A 23,182-nucleotide genomic window follows, 5' to 3' on the forward strand; every position below is an offset into this window, starting at 1 on the left:
ATTCTCATACCTTATTGTATGATCATGAAATTTTATATGTGCATACTAGACATCTTGAGCTTTACATTGGTGTTGATCCCATCCATTTCTTATCTGTTTTCATTTTGTTATGATTTTTTGAAGTTGACCCATGATTGTTTGACTTCTTTGTGCTTACTTGAAATTGTGTTGACTTCTTGATTTTAATTGGCTGCCTTCCACTTATCCAAATGCAATGAAATTTGACATGCTTACCATGCTAGGTGTTAGGATTGAACTTGAATTATTTGGTGATTTTTGAAATTGTTTGAGTTGACTTTTGATGCAAGTCATTCTGTTGACTTCTTTGTGCTTTCATTTGCCATGCCTTACCTTCTTTGGTCTATGAAATGACAATGATGCATGTTATGAACTTGTGACCAATTGTGCTTGCTTCTTAAATGCTTGAACTTGACTTTGGTTGACCATTTGTTTGCTGTTTTGACTTTCCCTTTTGTTTTTGACCCTAGGCTTGTCCTAGTGGTCTTTTGGGCTTATGTTGAGTTCATTTGTTTCAGGTTAAGCATAGTGCTTCAAAGAAACCATGCCAATTTGTTTGAGCTTGACTATATATCATGTGCTAACCTTTGTTTTGTAGGTGGTATGACTCATATGAGTTGGGTTTGGTGCTTTTGCACTTCTGTTTATTGATCTAACTGTTTGATTCATTTCCTTTTGATTTGAACTGTTGAACTGTTTACTGATTAGCTTGACTTTTTCAGGTACCCTTAGTTGCTTAAGTTCTTTGAACTTGCTTTGCTTTGCTATTTAGCAACTTGCTTGAGGTATAATTCCTTTTTCTTCATGTAGTCTGGAGACCCGGCCTGTTATTTGGCCGGGCAAACTGTCTGAAGTCCTCCTTAAGAGGCAATGCTTGTGTATGTTTAAATTGTCCTTGTATAGAGTCAAAGACCTCCTAAGTGAAGAGGCAATTGGCAGAACCCAAGGGATAAGCAACCTATCCCCTGCTATTCAGTGTGTCTTCTGTTCTGCTCACACCACTGTGTTGATGCATTACAGATAAAAACCCAAGATCTTGTGCAACTGCACAGTTGAGTCAGTATTAAATGTGTAGAAGGGTTCCCACTTTCTGAACCCACACATTCTTGTCAAATGCTCTCCCTGGCCAGGGATAAGAGCAATGAGGCACACCCCTCATCTCCTTTCATCTGCTTCACCTTAGCCCCTCAATGGCAAGGTTAAGAGCACCCTTCACCCATTTCCAGAGGTTTGTTTGTTGAGGTTGATATGACCCCTCGACTAAAACCTAACCCTTGTGTGAGCCTCTTGTATGTATATAGTGTGTGCTATCTGTGATTGTGATTGCTTTGCTTCTTAGGCTAGCTTAGACTTGCCTCCTGTGCAAGTTAGGTTTAGTTTAGACTAATCCTTGTTTGCTTTCGCCCTCGTTGCGATCCTTTCTCTCGCCCTCGTAGCGATCGAGCCTTTTTCCTTTCTCTCGCCCTCGTTGCGATCGAGACTTTCCCTTTCTCTTGCCCTAGTTGCAATCGAGACCTTTGTCCCTCCGTAGCCGAACTACGGCAACTCTGATTCTCATGTTCAGATGAGATACGTAGGCACAAGATGCGATGTCTTGCCGAGTTTGACTAACCACTAACACTAACTCTTTTCTCTCGCCCTCGTTGCGATTGAGACCTCCCTTTTCTCTTGCCCTAGTTGCAATCGAGACCCTTGCTTCCTGTGCAAGCCTTGTCTAGGATAGGTTGGCCCTTGTGCCATTTAGCTAGAAACCTTGACTTAGGGTTGACTTTGCATGACAACATCTAGGCTCGAGTCGTAGTCTCCCTAGAGTTGTGTCTCCCTCTGTTATCTGGTTAGGCTAGTCCTTCTTCCCTGCGTAGGGGAACTACATCGCCCTGATCTTCACACCAGATGAAGTATGTAGGCAGGAGATTGAGCTGATCTCTCCGGGCGCCCTTTTTCTTTTTCAACCCTTTGTGTCTTAACCACCCTTGTGTGTGTTCTGGTTGGAGTCTGACATAAGTCCAGCGATTGGCAGTTGGTTTCCTGTGTGCGTTTAGGTTCGGATGCTGATGTAAGTCCAGTGATTGGCATTTGGGCTCCATGTTTGCCTTTGCCTGTTTTTGTTTGTGTGCGTGTCAGCCGAGCTACGAATGCTCTGATTCTCCTTCGTCCAAGGAGATACGTATGCATAGGATGCGACATCCTAGCGAGCATGTGTCGTTTCCCCAGTCCGAACTACTTCGACTCTGATGTCTATGCCTGATAGACTAAGTAGGCCCAGGATGCGACATCCTGCCGAGTCAGTTTCAGTCAGTTTCTTTTGTCTCTTTCAGCCAGTGTGTGTGAGTTTGAGCAGTGTTTAGCAACCATTTATCCTTCCTTTTGTGCGTGGATCCCGTAGAGTACTACGGATGCGTAGGGGTGCTAATACCTTCCCTTCGCATAACCGACTCCCGAACCCATCCTCTTTGGTCGCGAGACCATGTTCTTTCCTAGGTTTACTCTGAGCGTTTCCTTTCCCTCTTTTGGGATAAATAACGCATGGTGGCGGCTCTGTTGTTTCTTTCTTTTCCCGCCGGTTTTTCGCGTGATGCGACACATGGTACAGATGCATACAGTCTTGCATTTTCACACTCAACTCCGAGTTTTCAGTTTGAAGCTCCTCCATGGCATTCTTCAATTTGTCATACTCCTCTCGGCTCACCATCGTTGACTGCTCAGGAGTTGGTGGATACAAAGGTTCTTCAATAGGAAACGGCAGACCCAACTCTTCAACTCTTCCCTGAAGCTAATCTTCATACTGAGGGTAAGTTCTGCAATCTCCTTTTCCAAGCATAGTCCTGCCTCTCTTGATCACCTTAAGCCAGGCCTCAGTTGCCTTGCGGGATACAATTAAATCAGATGAAGAATGAAAAAGTAGAGATTCTTTCGCATCCTTTTCCAAAGGCAGAGTTCTTAAAGCATATCTAAACTGTCTGACTGCTAGAGAAGGATTGTAGTTGATTCCTCCTCTTCTTCCTACCAACGGTACATTCGGGAAGTTCCCACAACTGTGAATAATATCCTCTCGAAGCAAGTTCTGGTCTAACCACCAATAAATATCTTTAGCTCTTATCCCCATCAGTCTCTTTGACCAACTCAACGAGTCCTTGACATCAACGAACGCTCCTGACTTGGGTAGGTGGGAACTGAACCACTTATAAAACAAAGGCTCACAACAATTCACCAATCCTCATTTCCTATTCTCATTCCTATGATGCACTGAATGAAAGAAATCTCCCAACAAGGTCGACATTGGATTACCCAACACAAAGAGGCGTATTGCATCTACGTCCATAAATTTTGCAACATTAGGAAACAAGACAATCCCGTATACGCAAAGAGCCAACACAACATTGAAACCTCTCTGATCATCCTCTTCAAGCTTCTTCTTGGCTTCTCCCACTAAGAAACTCAAATGAAAACCACTGACTCCTCCCTTCTGACACATATTAGCTTTCAAGACTGACTTCCACAAATATGTGGCTGAAGCAACCATGCTGAGATCGGGCAGAAACTTTGAGCTGTAGAATAGCAACTGCGGCTTGATAGGAACTCTGAGAAAACTGGCAACCTCCTCCAAAGTAGGGACCAAGATGTAGTATGGGAATGTGAAACACCTCAATAGGGGGTCATAGAACTGCAATAGTGTAAAGAGAGCATCGTGTTGATCTTTGGAGAGAACCGTAACGAAGCTTAGAATCAGCTTATAATCCTTCCGGAATCTTTCTAGAGAATCATGATCCACTAACTTCATCAGTTGTTGAATAGGCTCCAAACAAACCATAGGAAACTTGTAGGCGACATGTCTCTTTCTGCCAATATCAATCTTAGGAGAACCGGAGAACCCCGACCGGAATCAAGAAGAAGATATAAACCCCCTAGAAATGGATAAACATGTGTTAAATGATATGAATGCAAAAATGATGTGATGCAATGCAGTGACATGGAAATCAGGACTGCTGTATCTGCCTGAACAACTGTCGAGTTGCATTGTCTGAAGAGAAACCCACTGAGGCATATAATAAAAGATCAAAGCTCTGCTCCAGAAAACCGGGTTGGTTAAAGGTTAAGGTTTCCTGAATTTAGCCCACCCCTCACTGGTAGGTTCTAAGAACAGAAGTTCGTCAGCTTCTTGCCCTTTAGTTGAATAATACGTTTACCATTGAAGGTTTGGCATTATTATGAGATAAAAGACCTCCACTGACTCCCCTCAACAGGATATCCTAAAGCAAGTTCTCAGCCTAGGGGTCCTCGGATTGAGCAGCGAGAATGCGCTCACCAGAGCTAACATAAACGCGTCTCGGAGGAGAGGCCTCAGCTAAGTCCTCGGGAAATGGTCACTAGAGTCGACGATTTCTAAAGGAACATTTGTCGTTATGGAACATCTATAGGACATAATATATCCAAAAGAAACCTCGTCTGGGTGTGGGTCTTCATGAACGACTTAACATAGCAACATGCCACGCAAGCCTCATGACTATCCACTCTAAAATCTGTGTGTACGCTCAAGCCTGGGTAGTGGGCTTATCTCTCATAAAACATCCCACCCCAACAAACAAACAACCCACAGAACCCACAGATACAACAAACATATGTACATGAATGCAATAAGGTAAACAAGAGAAATAAATAACTGTACAAAAGAATAAACACCCAACAAACAAGAAACCTACAAAAGCTAGGAGGGACTCGCTTAGGGAAATCGGATCCCCAGCAGAGTCGCTAGCTGTCGCAACCTAAAAAAAGGAGATGCGAAAAAACAACCGGCGAAAAAAGAATTGACAGAAGAGTCGCCACCGTGCGTTATTTATCCCAAAGGAGGGAAAGGAAACGCTCGAAGAAAACCTGGAGAAAGGAAACGAAAAGACAAGGTCTCGCAACCAAATCTTGGGTTCGGGAGTCGATTATGCAAAGGGAATGTATTAGCACCCCTACGCATCCGTAGTACTCTACGGGATCCACTCTTTTTGTTCTTGTCTAAAGGGTGTATGTATATCTAAGGTACTATTTACTAAAAGGGGGTCAAAAGAAAATGACTCGCACGGATGTCGCATCCACTGCATACATATCTCATCTGAACATGAGAATCAGAGTCTTCGTAGCTCAGCTACCTATGGGTTAAAGAGAAGTGTGCTCTCTAAGACATCGCGTCTTATGCCTATGTATCTCATCTGGAATGAGAATCAAAGCAACACATAGTTCAGCTAACTACGGGAACAAGGGTCTCGATTGCAACTAGGGCAAGAGAAAGGTAAGGTCTCGATCGCAACGAGGGCGAGAGAAAAGAATCGCAACAAGGGCGAAAGCAAACAATGATTAGTTGTTAGTTGTCAATCAAACTCGACAAGACATCGCATCTCGTGCCTACGTATCTCATCTGAACATGAGAATCAGAGTTGTCGTAGTTCGACTACCTAGGGCTAAGGATTGCCATCTGAACATGGACTTACAAAGGAGGACACCATTTGTGTCAAAGGAGAGTGGGCAATGTGTTCACGTTCTAGCAGTAGGTGTCGTAGCTCGCTGAATCGAGTCTTAGACAGTTACCTCTTTGCAATAGAACGGACTGACATGCCACAAGATCGGAGACGCACGGAAGGTCTAAAAAGTGGGGAAGCTCTACCCTAGAGTTGTCATGCAATGTGAACTTATGTGTTAGGATTTATAAATGGGAATATCTACCTAATGTTATCATGCAAAGAATAAGGGAATTCTACCTAATGTTCTCATGCAAAGAATAAGGGAATTCTACCTATGTTATCATACAAATAATAAGGTAACGCTACCTATGTTATCATACAAAGGGTTCTACCTAATGGGTGCTACCTAAACGGAACAAGAATCGACGAATGGAGCAAGGAAAGGATAAGGGTACATGGCGATGCCTGAAGCAATCCACTTACAGGTAGATGGTGATGCATGAAGCAATCAACTTACAAGAGAAATGGCGATGCCTAAGGCAATCGACTTACAAAAGGATAGATGAATACGTGCCGGTTCTGTTAAGTTTTTTAAAAATGATTACTCGACGTTGGATCGAGGTTTTGATCTTGTTTTGAAATGGTCATCGGATGTTCGTTTTAATTCTTGTATTAACAGATGAATAAAGAATGAAAGAATAAGTATTATACACTTCACGGGAGAGGGATACATTTGTTATGAATGGGGATTGTTCATGGCAATCAAACAATAAAAATATATGCCTCATACATCATACAAGTAGGCCACAAATATTAAACAATCAGATAAGCAATCAAGTATATGATCAAATCAAAGAATTAAAGAATGAAATAATGAAGCATTATACAATGCATGAGAAGTATAGACATGTTAAGAATTCAAACAATAGAAGCATGGGTGAAAGAAACAAGTATAAAAAAATATCAGATGAATCAGACAGGTGAAACTATGCACACAAAGGATCAATGAATAATTTAATCGGGAAATGATGCAAGTATCAAATAAAATCAATATGAGATGCCTCTAATACATGGCCTATGAGATGAACAAGGGAGGATCAAAAGATCTCTTCAATTGCCATAAGCAATCCCTAAGTCAAACATCAATCATAGAAAAGTCAACCGAAAAGTCAAGTCAACTTAAAAATTATCAAATAAATAGTAAATTAATCAAGAAAATTATGAAAAATTAAACTAACTAAGGTGGGGTCAGGACATCATCATCCCCCAAAAATATTTTAAAAATAAAGAGAATTAGTGTATAAATTAATTGAAATAAAACAAAAGTCGAATGAAAAGTCAACCAAGCAAACTAGGTCAAAAATAAATCCAAAATAAATTAAAAATGGGAAACAAAATTCCAATAAAAGGTCAGGTTGACCATGAGACATTGGTCAACCCTCATCCCGAAAATCAGAAGTTAAAAATAATTCTAAGTCATGAAAATAAAATTAATGAAAAAATGTGTGTCAAAATGAACCATTTAGAATAAACTATTAAAATGATTTATTTACATTAAATAAATATGAAAATAAAATTTAAAATAAATTAAATAAAACATTAAGAAAGGTGAAAAATATTTTTTGGTATTTTTATGAATAAATAAAATATTTTTATTAATTAAAAACGAAACAGAAAATAGAATGAATAAAAAAATGGAAATGAAAATAAAATGGAGTGTTTTGGCAATGGGCCACGCGTGGGGAGGTGTAGGAAGCAAACGGTGCAAGCCCAGTCCAGAATGAAAATTCCAGCGTGACATGATAATGTAACATTTTATTAAATAAGTTATGTGAACATTGCTCAACCGGTCAGCTTGGTTTTTAGTCACTAAATGACAAAACGGAAACAGTAGCCAGGATCATAAGGACCGCGCGTGATCTAGCGGTTGTGGGAGAGACACGTCTCCATCTTTATCATGCCAAACCCTAACCCCATGCAAATGAATGAAAACGCGAAAAACAGCAGGATATCTTTCCAATCTTCCAACCAAAACTACAAATGCTATAGTGCTCCAAATGACATGGTATACAAAGCAAAGTCCAAGTGCGAAATGAGTAGAACACAATGGTGTCTTGTTTCATTAAAAATAGTGACTTTAGCATGAAGAAAAGTGAACAGCAAGGTGGCCTCATGAACACGGATACAACAAAAATTCCACAACACAAACTCAAGCTTAATGAACATGCCTCATGTTGAGGGCTTCATAACCAAACATGGCATATTATTAACATGGAAAATCAAAATGAAACAAGCATGGCATAATGGAAAACAATATGAAATAAGCAAGGTAAGCATGAAAGAAATAAGTAATGAACAAGTATGAATGAGCATGAGCAAGGCCATGGAAGAGAGTGAGTAAAATGTTTACCTAGTGGATGCAAGGTCCACTGCCTATTGGTATTGGAGGGGAATGGAAAGAGAAGGAAGATGCTTTTGGTGCTTTGAAATTTCAAGAACTTGTGAAAATGGAAAGGGAATGAAGTGGATCTTTTGCTTGCCTTGCCTACTTTGCTCGAAAATACCAGCCTCCACTGCTTCAGATTAGGGTTTAGAAGCTTTAAATATGATGGATCCAACATTCTTATTAGGCTTACAAAAGTGACTTGTTTGATTATGTGCAACATGTGCCAAAAGTGAGGTGGTGAAAGCAAGCTCTAATTGTGGCAAAACTTAAGTGAGTGAAACAAAAGCAAATGACCAAATGAGGTAAAGAAAGAGGGTTGGTCGATTTTGCAGCTTTATTGGTTGTCTTGGTCTGGCAAGGAAACAATCCAACAGGCTGACTTTGTGACCTTGTATCTTGATGAATACATGACCAAATGACAAGGCAATTCAAACAGTAGGAAGAGTGCATAGAGCTTAACATCTTTCATGTTGAACACAAGTTGAAATGATGAGTGTAAAGAGGTGAAAAATGGCCATAAAGTTCAGGTTTCATCATGCCAAAAGGTTGGGCCAGTTTGGCCTAAATGCTACCCAAAAATTCAGTTCATGATGCCAACTTTAGATGAGTGCATCTCCAAAACAAATGATCCAAATGGGATGATTCCAAAAAGATATGAAAGTGGTCAAGGCAAGATACAATTATCATGAAGAAAGTATTTTCAAAAGATGCCTTGAAGTGTAAGAAAACTGGCCCATAAGTCTTGACAAATTTTGCAAATTTTGGAAAAATAGGAACAACTTTCATGTTGGAGAAATTTTCAAATGGAGCTTTAATCGTGATGGAAAATGTGCTTAAAGTGAGTGCAACAATCATGAAAACTTTCCCTAAATGGAAAGTCAATTATTTCCAAATTTAGTAACTTTTTCAATTCCTGATTAAATGATGAATCCATGATCCAACCTTGATCAAATTTCACATGTAGGATCCCTTAGGCATGGATTTTGAGATTCCACCCTCAAAATCTCAGGAGTTGACTTTTCTGACCCCACAGTTGACTTTTCCCAAACTGTCTGATTCCCGATTCTATTGATCAATTGAAGCACCTTTGGCTCAAATAAAGAGCTGATTTTTTGTATGTAGACCCTTGTGGACATATGGAGGGCCATGGAAAAGATTTTTACCCAAGGAATCAGAAATAAACCGATTTTATACCAAACCCTAATTTAGGGCAAAAATGACTAGGAATTGATTGCACTGATTGCCAATGGATCTTTGTGAGATAATTGTGAATCTTCCTAGGCCAAGATGCATCTCTAATCATGACATGAATGAGCCCCCCTTTTCTTCCCACCAAACATTGCCTGTTGCAGGTAGCCATGAAACCCTAATTTCTGATTAAATCCATATGCACATTCTAAGAGCTCTGAATCCTCCACTAATGAACTGAGGACCATAATAAGACCTATGGAACCCCTTGAGACCTTTGAGACTTGTATACATAGAAAATGAAGTCCAATTCTCAGTATTGCTTTGTGTGGGCTCCTTCTATTAAGGAGTGATGAATCAAAACATGATTTCCATGTCACTAATGCAGTATGTAATGAGTATGACTTAGTATGATGCTAATGCAATGTGAAACAAAATCCTATGCTTCCAAAAAAAATGAAGGGTAAGTTTTGGGGTATTACACATAGGACCTTACATATGCTTAATGGAGTTAAAGAGCAACTAGGCCTCATGCCTTTAGAATGCTAAAATTGTTGAAGAGCAACTAGGCCTCACGCCTTTAGAATGCTTACATCTTGATGTTGACTTGAAAGGACCCCTAATTTAAACCCTCTCTTTGTCCATTTCTATTATTGCATTGGGAACTTTTTGATTGTTTGTTCTTGTGTGATAGGGATTTCAAACTTGAGATAATTAGAAGGACCATTGTCATGAGCATCCAAGATAAGAGACAAGTCAAATGAAGATCCTAGGAGCTTGATTGAATACTTGTTTGATTGCTTGAGTTAATTGCTAAGTCCAAAGGAAAGGAGCATCTTGAATCATCTTTATGATCTCAAGAAAGGAACTCCAAGGGTTTTATTCTCTTCTATCATATTTGCATTTTTAGGAATAGCCTTTCTCTTCTTCTCTCCACTCTAACCCAAGCCAAACTCATTTTGTGCAAACATTGACATTGTTTTCAAAAACTAGAAACCTAGGCCATATGCCTTTGATTTTTCAAACTCTTTTCATTAATACTTATTTTGAATTGAATCTTAAGTCAACTTTGACTTTATTTTGTGAATACTTCTAATTTGTAAATACAACTCACTCAAGTTTGTTTTTGTGGTTCCAATGACCACCTTTGTTAAAACCTTTTCATAAACATTAGCCATAGGTTTGAGTTATCATAATGGTTGATGTAAACCTCACCTTATCCTTAGTGATTGGACTATAAGTATTCCATACTTATTATAGGGTGGATCCCTCACTAGTATGTTGAAGCTCTTCTCACATGGTGGATTGTTGGTTTAGGTTGAGTTTTCTCCCTTTGATAACAAAATACCTTAAGGCTTTTGATCAAATCAATTCACCAATATATTTTGAGATTTTTACCCCGAACTACGAGGTTTTGATCCTACCTTTCTGATGGTACGTAGGCAATGGGTTTATCCATTCAAACAACAAAATTGTAAATAATTTGTATATTCTTTTCTCATCTCCCCAATCATGTTTGCACAAATCGTTTCACAAATACCAACCTACCATACAACTTTGCAAAAAGGGCTCCCTTAGAGTACTGAGGATGTTTTGGGTGCTTAAAACCTTCCCATTGCATAACTAACCCCCTTACGTAGATCTCTGACATTTTTATTAGTTTTTGATTTGATCAAACTTCTCGATTTTTGTTCTCTTTCTAACCTTTCCTTTGGATAAATAGAAGTGCGGTGGCGACTCGAATTTTATGATTTACTTTATATTTAGTCAATAAAACTAAAGGTAACGAATACCCCGCTACAGAAAAGTGGCGACTCTGCTAGGGATCTTACAAGGACTTCTTAGTGGGTTTAGCCTACTTTTTGCCTTTATTGTATTGTATGTTTATATTCACTTGTGACAAATGTTTTGTGCAAATTTGGGATGACTGCATTTTTTGTAATGTATTGAATTGCTTGACATATCAATTGCTTGTGTGTTTGGTGGTCTCTTGTGAGATGAGTTTTATACCCGAACTCGAGTGCACTTATGATAGGAGAATGGCATAGTCTTGTTGACTTGTGTGGAGTTATTCCTTAGAAAGTTGACTTGCAAGCTCATTCACTTGGTGGAGGTTTTGTTAGGATCAATAATGTCACACGAGTAGTCGTGGTTAGACATTACTCTTTCCAATATAAACCTTAGAAGCCAAGGACCTTAGATTACCTAGCCCATCTTGGCCTATTTTAGGACGTAGTGCAAAGATCGTTCAAGTGTAAGATTTGATACGATTGTTACGCGATACTACACTCATAAGAGTCTCTCTTGAGAATATTTTTAGAATACGAGTAGTCGTTTATCCGATAATATCCGAAAGATGAGATGATGACTATGGGAACCTCTTTTAGAACATGATTGTTAGGGTTAACCATAGTACACTCCCATTTGGTGGTTCTTAACCGAGACTCCATGCTCGTGACTTGCAACAAACCCTTGATTCGCGGTTGATCCATTCTCGTATATCCTTAATATCAATGGAACTTGGGTGTTGATAAGGTGTAAACCATAATCCTCCAAAATGGATGATTGATATTGAGGATAACTTGATCCATCCCATGACCTTTGTATGGTGTGACTTGCTTGATCCTTGAGTGTGATTGTTGCATCCATGCATTCATGCATTCATTTGCATCCATATCATCAACAATCAGAAAATTTTCAAGGAACTTGAGAGGTCTATTTGCAAATTTTCAGACATGGATAAGCAAAGAAGGAATACAAAGAAGTACAGTTTCAGACAACTCGACTTGAAAGAGTTAAGGAGTTTGACATCCTATGTATTAGATCCCTTGGAATTCAAAGCTCGCCATGGGAAGCTTCTGTCTATTCTTGCTACTCAGGTGGATGAAGGTCTGATGAGTGTGTTGGTGCAGTTCTATGATCCCTTGTACCGTTGCTTCACTTTCCCGGATTTCCAGCTCTTGCCTACACTTGAGGAGTATGCCTATCTTGTGGGTATACCTATCTTAGATCAGTTTCCATTCAGTGGCTTGGAGAGAATTCCTTCTTCTCAAGAGATTGTTGATCTGTTGCATATAGATGTATCTGATATTGGTGCTCATATGACTACCAAAGGTGGAATTCAAGGTCTCTCATCTGATTTCCTCATTGCTCAAGCTACTTTATTTGGGAAGGCCATGAGTGAGGACGCCTTTGAGGCCATATTTGTACTTCTCATCTATGGGCTAGTGTTATTACCCAACATCGACAATTTCACGGATGTGAACGCTATTAGGATTTTCTCTACTCTTAATCTCGTTCCTACTCTGTTGGGTGACACTTATTTCTCTTTGCATATGAGGAATGCAAAGGGTGGTGGTACCATTGTGTGTTGTTTTCCTCTGTTGTACAAGTGGTTTATTTCGCACTTGCCACAGACGCTTGCCTTCAAGGAGAACAAAGGATGTCTACGGTGGTCCACGAGACTTATGTCTCTCACTAATGATGATATCTTTTTCTATAACCGTGTGTATGATGGTGTCCAGATTATTGATTCTTGTGGTGAATTCTCCAATGTGCCTCTTCTTGGTACATGTGGTGGAATTAACTACAACCCTGTTTTGGCTCGCCGTCAGCTTGGGTTCCCCTTAAAGGATAAACCTAACAACATTCTGTTAGAACGTGTGTTCTTTCAAGAAGGTAAAGATCCCCAAAACTTGAAGGGCAGGATGGTCCGTGCTTGGCGCAAGATTCATAGGAAGGGAAGGAAAGAGCTTGGTCCGAAGAATTGTATTGCTTTGGAACCCTACACCTCGTGGGTGAGGAAGAGAGCTTCTGAGTACCACATGCCCTACGACTATCCGAGACGTACACCTATGGTTATGGTTGGGCCTTCAACCCTCCCCAACCAAGGAGTAGAGGAGTTGAGAGACGAAGATCGTTCGCGTGCTTGGGTCCGTGAGCGAGAGGAGCTACTTCAACAACTCAGAGATAAGGATGCTTTGATAGAATTTTTGGAGCATCAGGTTATCGACGAGCCTGATGATGTGTTACTTCTCTTCTTCCTCAGTCATCCAAGTTTTGGAAGAGGAAGTATGATCGACTCGCCAAGGAGAAGGCAGATATGGAGGCAGCCTATGAGAGAGAGGTGAAGAGGCTTCGTGCAGCTTATCTTCCGATCTCGGGAGCTTTGGACGATTGTTTCTAGGGTTCCATAGGATGTTCATTTTCCTTCTTTCTTGTATTGTATTTGGTTACCAAGACCGTACTTCTTTGGTGTAAATTTTTTTCCAAATATTATTGATATGAATATTCCATTATATGTCTAAAAGATTAATATTTTCCAAACATTTGCAAATAGATCTCTAAAAGTTCCTCTGAATAAAAATAAAATCATATGCACAAGCATTGCATGCATCATATGCATAAGCAGGTTTTGTTCAGGGCTTCTTGATCAGTGGTCTAACTCTGTGTTCTTCATTTATTTTGAAGATAAGCTGACGCACCGGTACAACACCATGGCCAATTCTTCAAAGTTGCACAAGGAACTGAAGACTCTAAGAGGAAAAGACCTCTTCGGTAAATCTGCTGCAGAGTTGTGCCTCGTGCCCAACGTTAAGATCCCTATCATGTTCAAAGTCCCTGACTTTGAAAAGTACAACGGAAACACTTTCCCTCTCATCTATCTTGTGATGTACGCACACAAGATGTCAACCCAGACTGACAACGATCAACTCCTCATCCACTATTTCCAGGACAGCCTGTCCGGTGCCGTATTCAGATGGTATATGGGTCTGGATAGTGCGAACATCCGCTCCTTCAACGACCTTGGCAAAGCTTTCGTCAAGCAGTACAAGTACAACGTTGATATGGCTCCCGATAGGGATCAGCTGAGGGTTATGTCCCAGAAGGAGAAGGAAACGTTCAAGGAGTACGCCCAGAGGTGGCGCGAATTGGCCGCATAGATTGTGCCTCCACTCGAAGAGAAGGAAATGACCAAGATCTTTCTGAAGACCTTGAGTTCATTTTATTACGAGAGGATGATAGCTAGTGCTCCCTCGGACTTCACCGAAATGGTGAACATGGGGATGAGGCTAGAGGAAGGAGTCCGGGAAGGACGACTGACCCGGGATGAAGGATCTTCTGCAAAGCGTTATGGGGGTTATGCAAAGAAGAAAGAGGGAGAGGCACATGCCGTGTCTTCCCATATTAAAGGAAGACCCTCTGTAAAGAGGAAGACCGTTCGCCCTGCCAGTAACCAACACCAGGTGGCTCATATAGCACCTTCCTTCAGGGAAACTCAACATTATCAACATCGACAATAACAACATCAACAATATCAATAACAACAGCATCGTCCGCAACAACAGGCCTACCAGCCTCAAAACAACTATAATACCAGCACCAACTACGATAGGAAGAGGGTCACTTTCGATCCAATTCCAATGACCTATGCTGAACTCTATCCGTCATTGATAGACAGAAAGCTTATTACTCCACGTGACCCACCCGTTGTACCGACCAACCCTCAGTGGTGGTACAAGCCCGAGCTTCACTGTGTATATCATTTCGGTGCTCCCGGAAATGACGTGGAGAACTGTTATCCCCTAAAGACCAAGGTGCAAGACCTTGTTAGAAGTGGGATCTTGTTTTTCGAGGACGTAGGTCCGAATGTTAAGAAGAACCCATTGCCTGAGCATGGGAAAGCTGCTGTGAACATGGTTTAGGGATGTCCTGGCAAGTATAAAGTCCTGTATGTCAGTCATATCAGGAAATCGTTGGTCGAGATGCATTGACTGTTATGTGGATACAGTCATTATGTGCATGACCATGAGAGTTGCCGAGTGTGCACTGTCAACGAGAGAGGATGTCGCAAAGTCAGGAAGGACATCCAAGAGATGCTGGATTAGGGTGTGATCGAGATACTTCAGAATCATGATGAGGATGAAGTGAATGTTATATCCCCTGTTTTTAGAATACCATAACCTATTGTTGTCAGATATGATGGCAGCAAGAAGAAGGTTTCCCCATCTCTTATTATCAAGCCAGCATGCCCTGTCCCGTACTCTTCAGATAAGGTTATTCCCTACAGATATAAAGCAGTTGCGTTAGAAGATGGGAAGGAGGTGCCTTTGCCCTCCACTTCTGTGGTGAGTATATCTGATGTTAGTGGTGTGACCCGCAGTGGTCGTGTTTTCTCCGCGCCGCCGAAACCCCAGGATGACATGAGAAGAGCTGATGCTATTAATAAGTCTTCCAGTCTTGTAGGGACTTCTTCTCCTTCTCCAAATCCGATACTTGTTATTGATAAATCTACTAAAGATCCTGTCCCTGTTGGCCAGAATGGCATTCTGAAAGAGGACTATGATGAGAGGCTAAGGCTCATCAAAAGGAGTGAGTATAATGTTGTTGATCAGCTGCTTCAAACTCCATCAAAGACATTTGTCCTATCTTTGCTGATGAACTCTGAGCCACACCACGAAGCTTTGTAGAGGGTGTTGGACGTGGCATACGTAGATCACGATGTCACAATTGAACAGTGTGATAGTATTGTTGCAAACATAATTGCTTGTAACAATTTGAGCTTTTGCGATGCTGATCTTCCCGAGGAGGGAAAAGACCACAATTTGGCTCTGCATATTTCCATGAATTGCAAAGATGATGCCTTGTCCAATGTGCTGGTAGACACAGGATCATCGCTAAATGTGCTGCCAAAATCCACTCTGGCCAAACTTTCTTATCAGGGGCCTCCCATGAGGCAGAGTGGAGTGGTTGTTAAGGCTTTTCATGGATCAAGGAAAACTGTGATTGGTGAGGTTAAGCTCCCAATCAAGATTGGACCTAGTGATTTCCAGATCACTTTTCAGGTCATGGATATCCATCCATCATATAGTTGCTTGCTTGGCAGACCGTAGATTCATGAGGCAGGCGCCGTGACATCCACCCTACAGCAATAGTTGAAATTCGTTAAGAATAAGAAGTTGGTGGTGATAGGGGGAGAGAAAGCTCTCTCGGTTAGCCATTTGTCTTCCTTTTCCTATATAGACTCTGAGGATGAGTTTGGGACGTTGTTCCAAGCCTTATCTATTGCCGAGCCTTTAAGGAAAGGACCTTCTTCATTTGCGTCCTACAATGATGCGAAGTTGGCCATTAAGCATGGCGCAACTACTGGTTTAGGATAAATGATTAAGCTGGAAGACAATAAATCCCGGGCTGGCATAGGGTATTCTTCAGGCATTATCAACGAGCACGGTTTATTCCAGAGTGGAGGTTTCATCCACACAGTCGAAGACCAAGAGGCTGCTGCTATAGTGGAAGATGATGCAGAGGAAGATTCTAGCAACTTTGTCATCCCTGGAGGAGTCTGCAATAATTGGGTCGCTGTTGATGTTCCAATAGTTGTCCATAAGTCCACGTAATGTGTTCACTTTTGTTTAAAAACCCTTCTCCCATGCCAAAAGGAGAAGTATGACATTGTTGGCACATTAATACAATGATATTCATTCAATAATTACATGTTAAATGTTTATTTTTCCAAATTATTTTTGCTTTTTGCTTTTTTGCATGAAATTGGTGATCACTAAAAAACCCTAAAAAGAGAATAAAATCAATCTTTTCATCTGCATAATGATTTGCCTTGTTTGAATTCTAAAATCTCTTTTATATCCAAAATCATTATGCAGGTTGATCAAACCCATTGAACATAATGATCCAACATCATCTCCCAACTTTGAGTTCCCTGTATTTGAGGCAGAAGAAGATGATGTTGAAGAGATTCCTGATGAGATTACCCATCTACTTGAGCACAAGGAGAAGATCATTCAGCCACATCTTGAGAATCTGGAAATAATCAACTTGGGGTCTGAAGATTGCATTCGTGAGGTAAAGATTGGGGAACTCCTGGAAGAGTCTGTCAAGAAGGGGTTGATTGAGTTGCTACGAGAGTATGTCGACGTCTTTTCCTGGTCATATGAAGACATGCCTGGTCTAGATACAAATATTGTGCAACATTTCCTGCCTTTGAAGCCTGAGTGTGTGCCTGTGAAGTAGAAGCTCAAAAGAACTCATCCTGATATGGTAGTGAAGATTAAAGAAGAAGTTCATAAGCAAATTGATGCGGGGTTTCTGGTGACTTCTACATATCCTCAATGGGTGGCCAATATTGTCCCTGTGCCTAAGAAAGACGGAAAAGTCCGAATGTGTGTGGACTATAGAGACTTGAATAAATCTAGTCCGAAAGATGATTTCCCTCTACCGCACATTGATATATTGGTAGATAATACAACTAAATTCAATGTCTTCTCATTTATGGACAAATTTTCTGGTTATAACCAGATTAAAATGGCACCCGAGGATATGGAGAAGACAACATTCATCACACCTTGGGGAACATTCTGTTATCGAGTGATGCCCTTCGATTTGAAGAACGCCAGATCCACGTATCAACGTTCTATGACTACCTTGTTTCATGATATGATGCACAAGGAGATTGAGGTATATGTTGATGATATGATTGCAAAGTCGAAAACGGAAGTTTAACATGTAGGGCACTTGTTGAAGCTTTTTCAGCGTTTGAGGAAGTACAAACTCCATCTGAATCCGAACAAGTGTACATTTGGAGTCCGTTCCGGCAAGTTATTGGGCTTTATTGTCAGTGAAAGAGGTATTGAAGTTGATCCTGTCAAGGTCAAAGCAATACAAGAGATGCATGCGCCCAAAACTAAAAAGCAAGTCCGAGGTTTTCTTGGCCGCTTGAATTATATTTCCAGATTTATATCCCACATGACTGCCACATGAGCGCCAATATTCAAGCTCCTCCGGAAAGATCAGCGTCATGATTGGATCGAGGATTGCGAGAAGGCCTTTGACAGTATCAAAGAGTATCTGTCTGAGCCTCTGATTCTGTCTCCGCCTGTGGAAGGGAGACCCTTGATTATGTACTTGGTCGTTCTTGAAGACTCTATGGGTTGTGTATTGGGTCAGCAAGATGAATCAGGGAAGAAAGAGTATGCTATATACTATCTGAGTAAGAAGTTCACCGATTGTGAGTCTCGGTACTCAATGCTGGAGAAAACATGTTGTGCTTTGGCTTGGGTCGCTAAGCGCTTACGCCAGTATATGTTGAATCATACCACTTGGTTGATATCCAAAATGGATCCAATTAAGTATATATTTGAGAAGCCCGCTTTAACTGGGAGAATTGCCTATTGGCAGATATTGTTGTCTTAGTATGATATTGAGTATCAAGCTCAAAAAGCTATTAAAGGTAGTATCTTGGCTGACCACTTGGCACATCAACCAACTAAGGATTATCAGTCTGTTCAGTACGACTTCCCAGATGAGGAGATTTTGTATTTGAAGATGAAAGATTGCGATGAGCCTACGCTCGATGAAGAGCCAGAGCCTGGTTCCCGATGGGGCATGGTGTTTGATGGCGCTGTTAATCAATATGGAAATGGTATTGGGGCAGTGATTATTACTCCTCAGGGCACACATTTTCCTTTTACAGCAAGGCTAACTTTCAAATGCACGAATAATATGGCGGAATCTGAAGCATGTATTATGGGTTTGGAAGAGTGTATTGATCTTAGGATCAAACATCTTGATGTTTACGGTGATTCGGCCCTTGTTGTTAATCAGATCAAGGGTGAATGGGAGATGAATCAGCCTGGCCTCATCCCATATAGAGATTATGCGAGGAGGATTTCAACTTTCTTAACCAAGGTTAACTTCCATCATATTCCTCGAGATGAGAATCGGATGGCAGATGCTCTTGCTACGCTTGCTTCGATGATTATGGTGAAATTCTGGAATGAAGTTCCCAATATTACTGTGATGCGTTTGGATAGACCAGCTCACGTATTTGTAGTTGAAGAGGTGAAAGATGATAAGCCATGGTATTATGATATCAAATGCTTTCACCAAAGTCAGATCTACCCGCCTGGGGCATCTGTTAAAGATAAGAAGACTTTGAGGAGATTATCTGGCAGTGTCTACCTTAATGGTGATGTGCTTTATAAGAGGAATTTTGACATGGTTCTGCTCAGATGCGTGGATAGACACGAAGCAGACTTGTTGATGACTTAAGTCCATGAGGGTTAATTTGGTACTCATTCTAATGGACATGCCATGGCAAAGAAGATGTTGAGAGAAGGCTACTATTGGCTGACAATGGAGTCTGACTGCTGCAAATATGTGAAGAGATGCCACAAGTGTCAGATTTATGCGGATAAGATTCATATTCCTCCAACACTTTTGAATGTTATTTCATCACCATGGCCTTTCTCCATGTGGGGAATTGATATAATTGGCATGATAAAGCCAAAGGCGTCAAACGGTCACCATTTTATTCTCGTGGCAATTGATTACTTCACCAAGTGGGTTAAAGCGGCGTCATATGCGAATGTGACCAGGCAGGTGGTTGTGAAGTTTATCAAAAATCAACTCATATTCCGTTATGGTGTGCCGGACAAGATCATTACTGACAATGGATCTAACTTGAACAACAAGATGATGAAAGAGTTGTGTAGTGAATTCAAGATTGCACATCATAACTCTTCTCCCTATAGACCCAAGATGAATGGGGTTGTTGAAGCTGCTAACACGAACATCAAGAAGATTATCCAGAAGATGGTTGTTACGTGCAAAGATTGGCATGAGATGTTGCCATTTGCCTTGCACGGCCATCGTACATCTGTCCGCATTTCAACAGGGGCAACCCCTTTCTCTCTTGTATATGCCATGGAGGTTGTGCTCCCCGTGGAGGTTGATATCCCATCAATGAGAGTCTTGATGGAAGCCAAGTTGACTGATGCTGAATGGATTCAGAGTCGTTATGACCAGCTAAACTTGATTGAAGGGAAGAGATTGACTGCCATATGCCATGGTCAGTTGTATCAGCAAAGGATGAAGAAAGCCTTTAATAAGAAGGTCAAGCCTCGTGTGTTCCGAGAAGGTGACCTCATGCTCAAGAAAGTTTTGTCTTTCGCGCCTGATTCCATGGGCAAGTGGACTCCAAACTATGAAGGTCCATACGTTGTTAAGAGAGCCTTTTCAGGCGGTGCTTTGATACTCACAACTATGGATGGGGAGGATTTCACTCGTCCTGTGAATTCAGATGCAGTCAAGAAATACTTCGCCTTAAATAAAAATAGAATAGCTCGCTAAGTTGAAACCCCAAAAGGGCGACTTAGGCAGAAATGAGCATCTCGGTGGATTGAAAACCCGAAAGGGCGGTCCAGGCAAAAGTTAGAGACATAAAAAATGAATATATATATATATATATATATATATATATATATAATATATATATATATATATATATATATATATATATATATATATATATATATATATATATATATATATCCCGCTAGATTGAGCAACTCACCTTGGGGCAATCTAGGCAAAAATTAGGGATTTGGCAAGTAACTGCATCCTGACAAGACTTTGTTCTACAACCGTCATCTGTTAAAGTTTCGCGCTCAGTCATTGTCAACTGAAGCTTCAAATACATTGGATTTGGAGTTGGTGGAGAAATGGTCATTATGTTCAATGTAGCCTTTTTCCAATATATATCACCAATTTTAAATTTGTAAAGATCCATGGAGTCTCGCCATTTGCTGACTACCATTCTATCAAATAAATTTGAGCCTTTATCCAATTCTTGGCACTCTTAATTGTTTCTGCTTAACAAATGTTTGCATGTTTTAATTGATAAATATCATTGTTTTAAATAAAGTTTTTATATAAACTGTTTTTAAACAAAGTGAACATTCACAATGACTGAAAGGATAAATGGAATGTCCTCAGTGCTCTCCCGAGGATAGTATGATCTCCAAAAGAGTAAGACATTTGTTCATATTCCTAGCATATTTTTATTCTCTTCATCATCTTTCAGGTTGTCTCCTCCGTGAGCGCAGAGAAGGGTGATATGTCATCAAGTCCCCAGAGAGTTTGGAGTTTTGACCTTGATGCTTATACCTCTACCTCCATCCTCAGATCCCCAGAGAGGCTTAGTCTAGCATTTGTGTTTCATCATATATATGGTTGTCATCCCTTGGGTGGACTGACCTAAAATCCCTTATAGATTGATAAAAATTGATATGCTATCTTTTCGAGGAAGTTGGTCTTTCCTTCAGCATAAATGGAAATCTCCCGTAGAGCAGGTAGGAATTCCCCAGAATGAGTGGAAATCCTCAGAAGGTTAGGCTTGTAGTCTCTCCCCAGCAGGTTGACCTACAACTCATCCCCGTAAGGGTTGCTCGCAGCAGATTATCCCCAATATGATCGCCTTCAGTCTTCCCCAGTGGGTCTCCTGATCAGAGCTTGATATTTGTATTCCCCTCCTTATTGGAAAGTTTCCTCCTAGCAGGAATGGTGGTGAAGATGTTGTGTCCTTCCCCAGCGGAGCATTGTTTCTTTCTCCTTGGCAGAGATGTATCTCCAGCAGATAAGAGGAAGTGTTTTATTTGTTGAAACTTTTGTTTGGTGGTTGTTCCCCACAGAGGTTCATATCCTGTCCCCTGATAAGTTCCCCAGTAGATTTTCTTCTACGATGGATCTTATCCATGTTGAGCTCCCCGATAGAGTTTCCTCTACATCGGATCTTTTGTCTATTCAGCAGCAAATCCCTGGCGATGACTCTATAGCTTCCCCAGCGGAATAATTTGTTCCTGCTCCCGGCGGAAGATTTGTTTCTGCATGTTCTTGAGAACTGTTGGCAGATCCCCAACATTTGGTAGTTGTGACCTTTGGTTATCCCCGACAGCGGTCTCTGATCCCCAGCAGTAGTCTTTGTCCCCGACAACGACTCTGCTTGATCCCCAGCGGTGATTGGTGTTTCCTGGTATTAGATACTCCCCACCAGATTGGATTTCCTCCTGTGGGCCTGGCCTTCTCTCTTGAGATGTTATACCGGATGTCTGTCCATTCATTCTTGGACCTGTTTGTGTTAGATATATTTGTTTGTCAGCATTAATCATACATAAACCACGCATATACATGCATAATCATAGCATTCATATATTCATGTTGCATTCTTTGCCATATATCTTTGCTTGTTATCCCCTGCTATTGGTGAAATGTTTTTCCCCCAAGAAGATGTTTGTGTCTGATCTCTCCATTTAGAGTCAGCCCCATAGGCAGAAAGTGTCTATCCTTCCTTCATCATTCCCCACTGAGTTATGTCCTCGTGGATGATTATTGTTTCAGTTTCCTCCCAAATTATGCATTGGGATGGAATTACTCCCCTGAGTTATATCCTCATTGGGTTGAGTCTTGTTTCATTGTGTCTCTCTAGATTGTTCCTAGATTGACTCCTTTCTTGTTATTTCCCCTACAGTTCCCTGTTGTTCAAGTGATCAATTACTCAGTAAACAGTAGTTGTTCATTCTCTCCCCAGTGGATGTTCTAGCCTTCTACCCAGTAACCGGTAGTTGTAAGTCCTACTTCTGAGGTTTTCTACCCAGTAACCGATAGATGTAATCCCCTCTTTGTTGGTTATCTTTATCCAATATTCGGTATTGATATTCCTTCATTTTTGAGTATACCACCCAGTAACCGATGATATATCTCCTGGATCATTGCTCTTATCTATGTATCCCCAGCGAGTCATCTCTCATTTACCCTTTGTTTGGTAGTGATTGTTTCTCCTTTGGATTGGTCATCATTTTATTCCCAGTAGCCGGTATCCCGATGTCCTTTCTTTTTGGACGATTTATCCTTTGTTAACCCAGTAACCGGTTGTGGATAATCTTCCATGCGAGTATGTTATCTACGTTTTGACGGTAATAGATAATATATCTCATGCGCTCTTCAGTCGAAATCTTTTTCTTCCCCAGTTGAGTAAGATTCGCATTTCCTTGTGAAATCGAATATCCATCCTGTAAGTCGAGTTTGCTTTTTTTAGCCCTCCCTTCGGGTGACGAGTGTTTTGGATATATATTCCCAATTCACGCCTGGTTGGTCACCTATTATATGTCCAGTAACAGGTATCCCTGGTGTTCCTTCCTTCTGCTCCCTATTATGACTTGTTGTCCCCGGTGGAGTCAAATTTTCCTGAGTTGAGACATACCTGTTAGGTCCTCCTCAAATGTTTTGGATG

The sequence above is a fragment of the Lathyrus oleraceus genome, chromosome 4 (assembly GCF_024323335.1).
Source record: "Lathyrus oleraceus cultivar Zhongwan6 chromosome 4, CAAS_Psat_ZW6_1.0, whole genome shotgun sequence".
Classification (NCBI taxonomy): domain Eukaryota; kingdom Viridiplantae; phylum Streptophyta; class Magnoliopsida; order Fabales; family Fabaceae; genus Lathyrus; species Lathyrus oleraceus.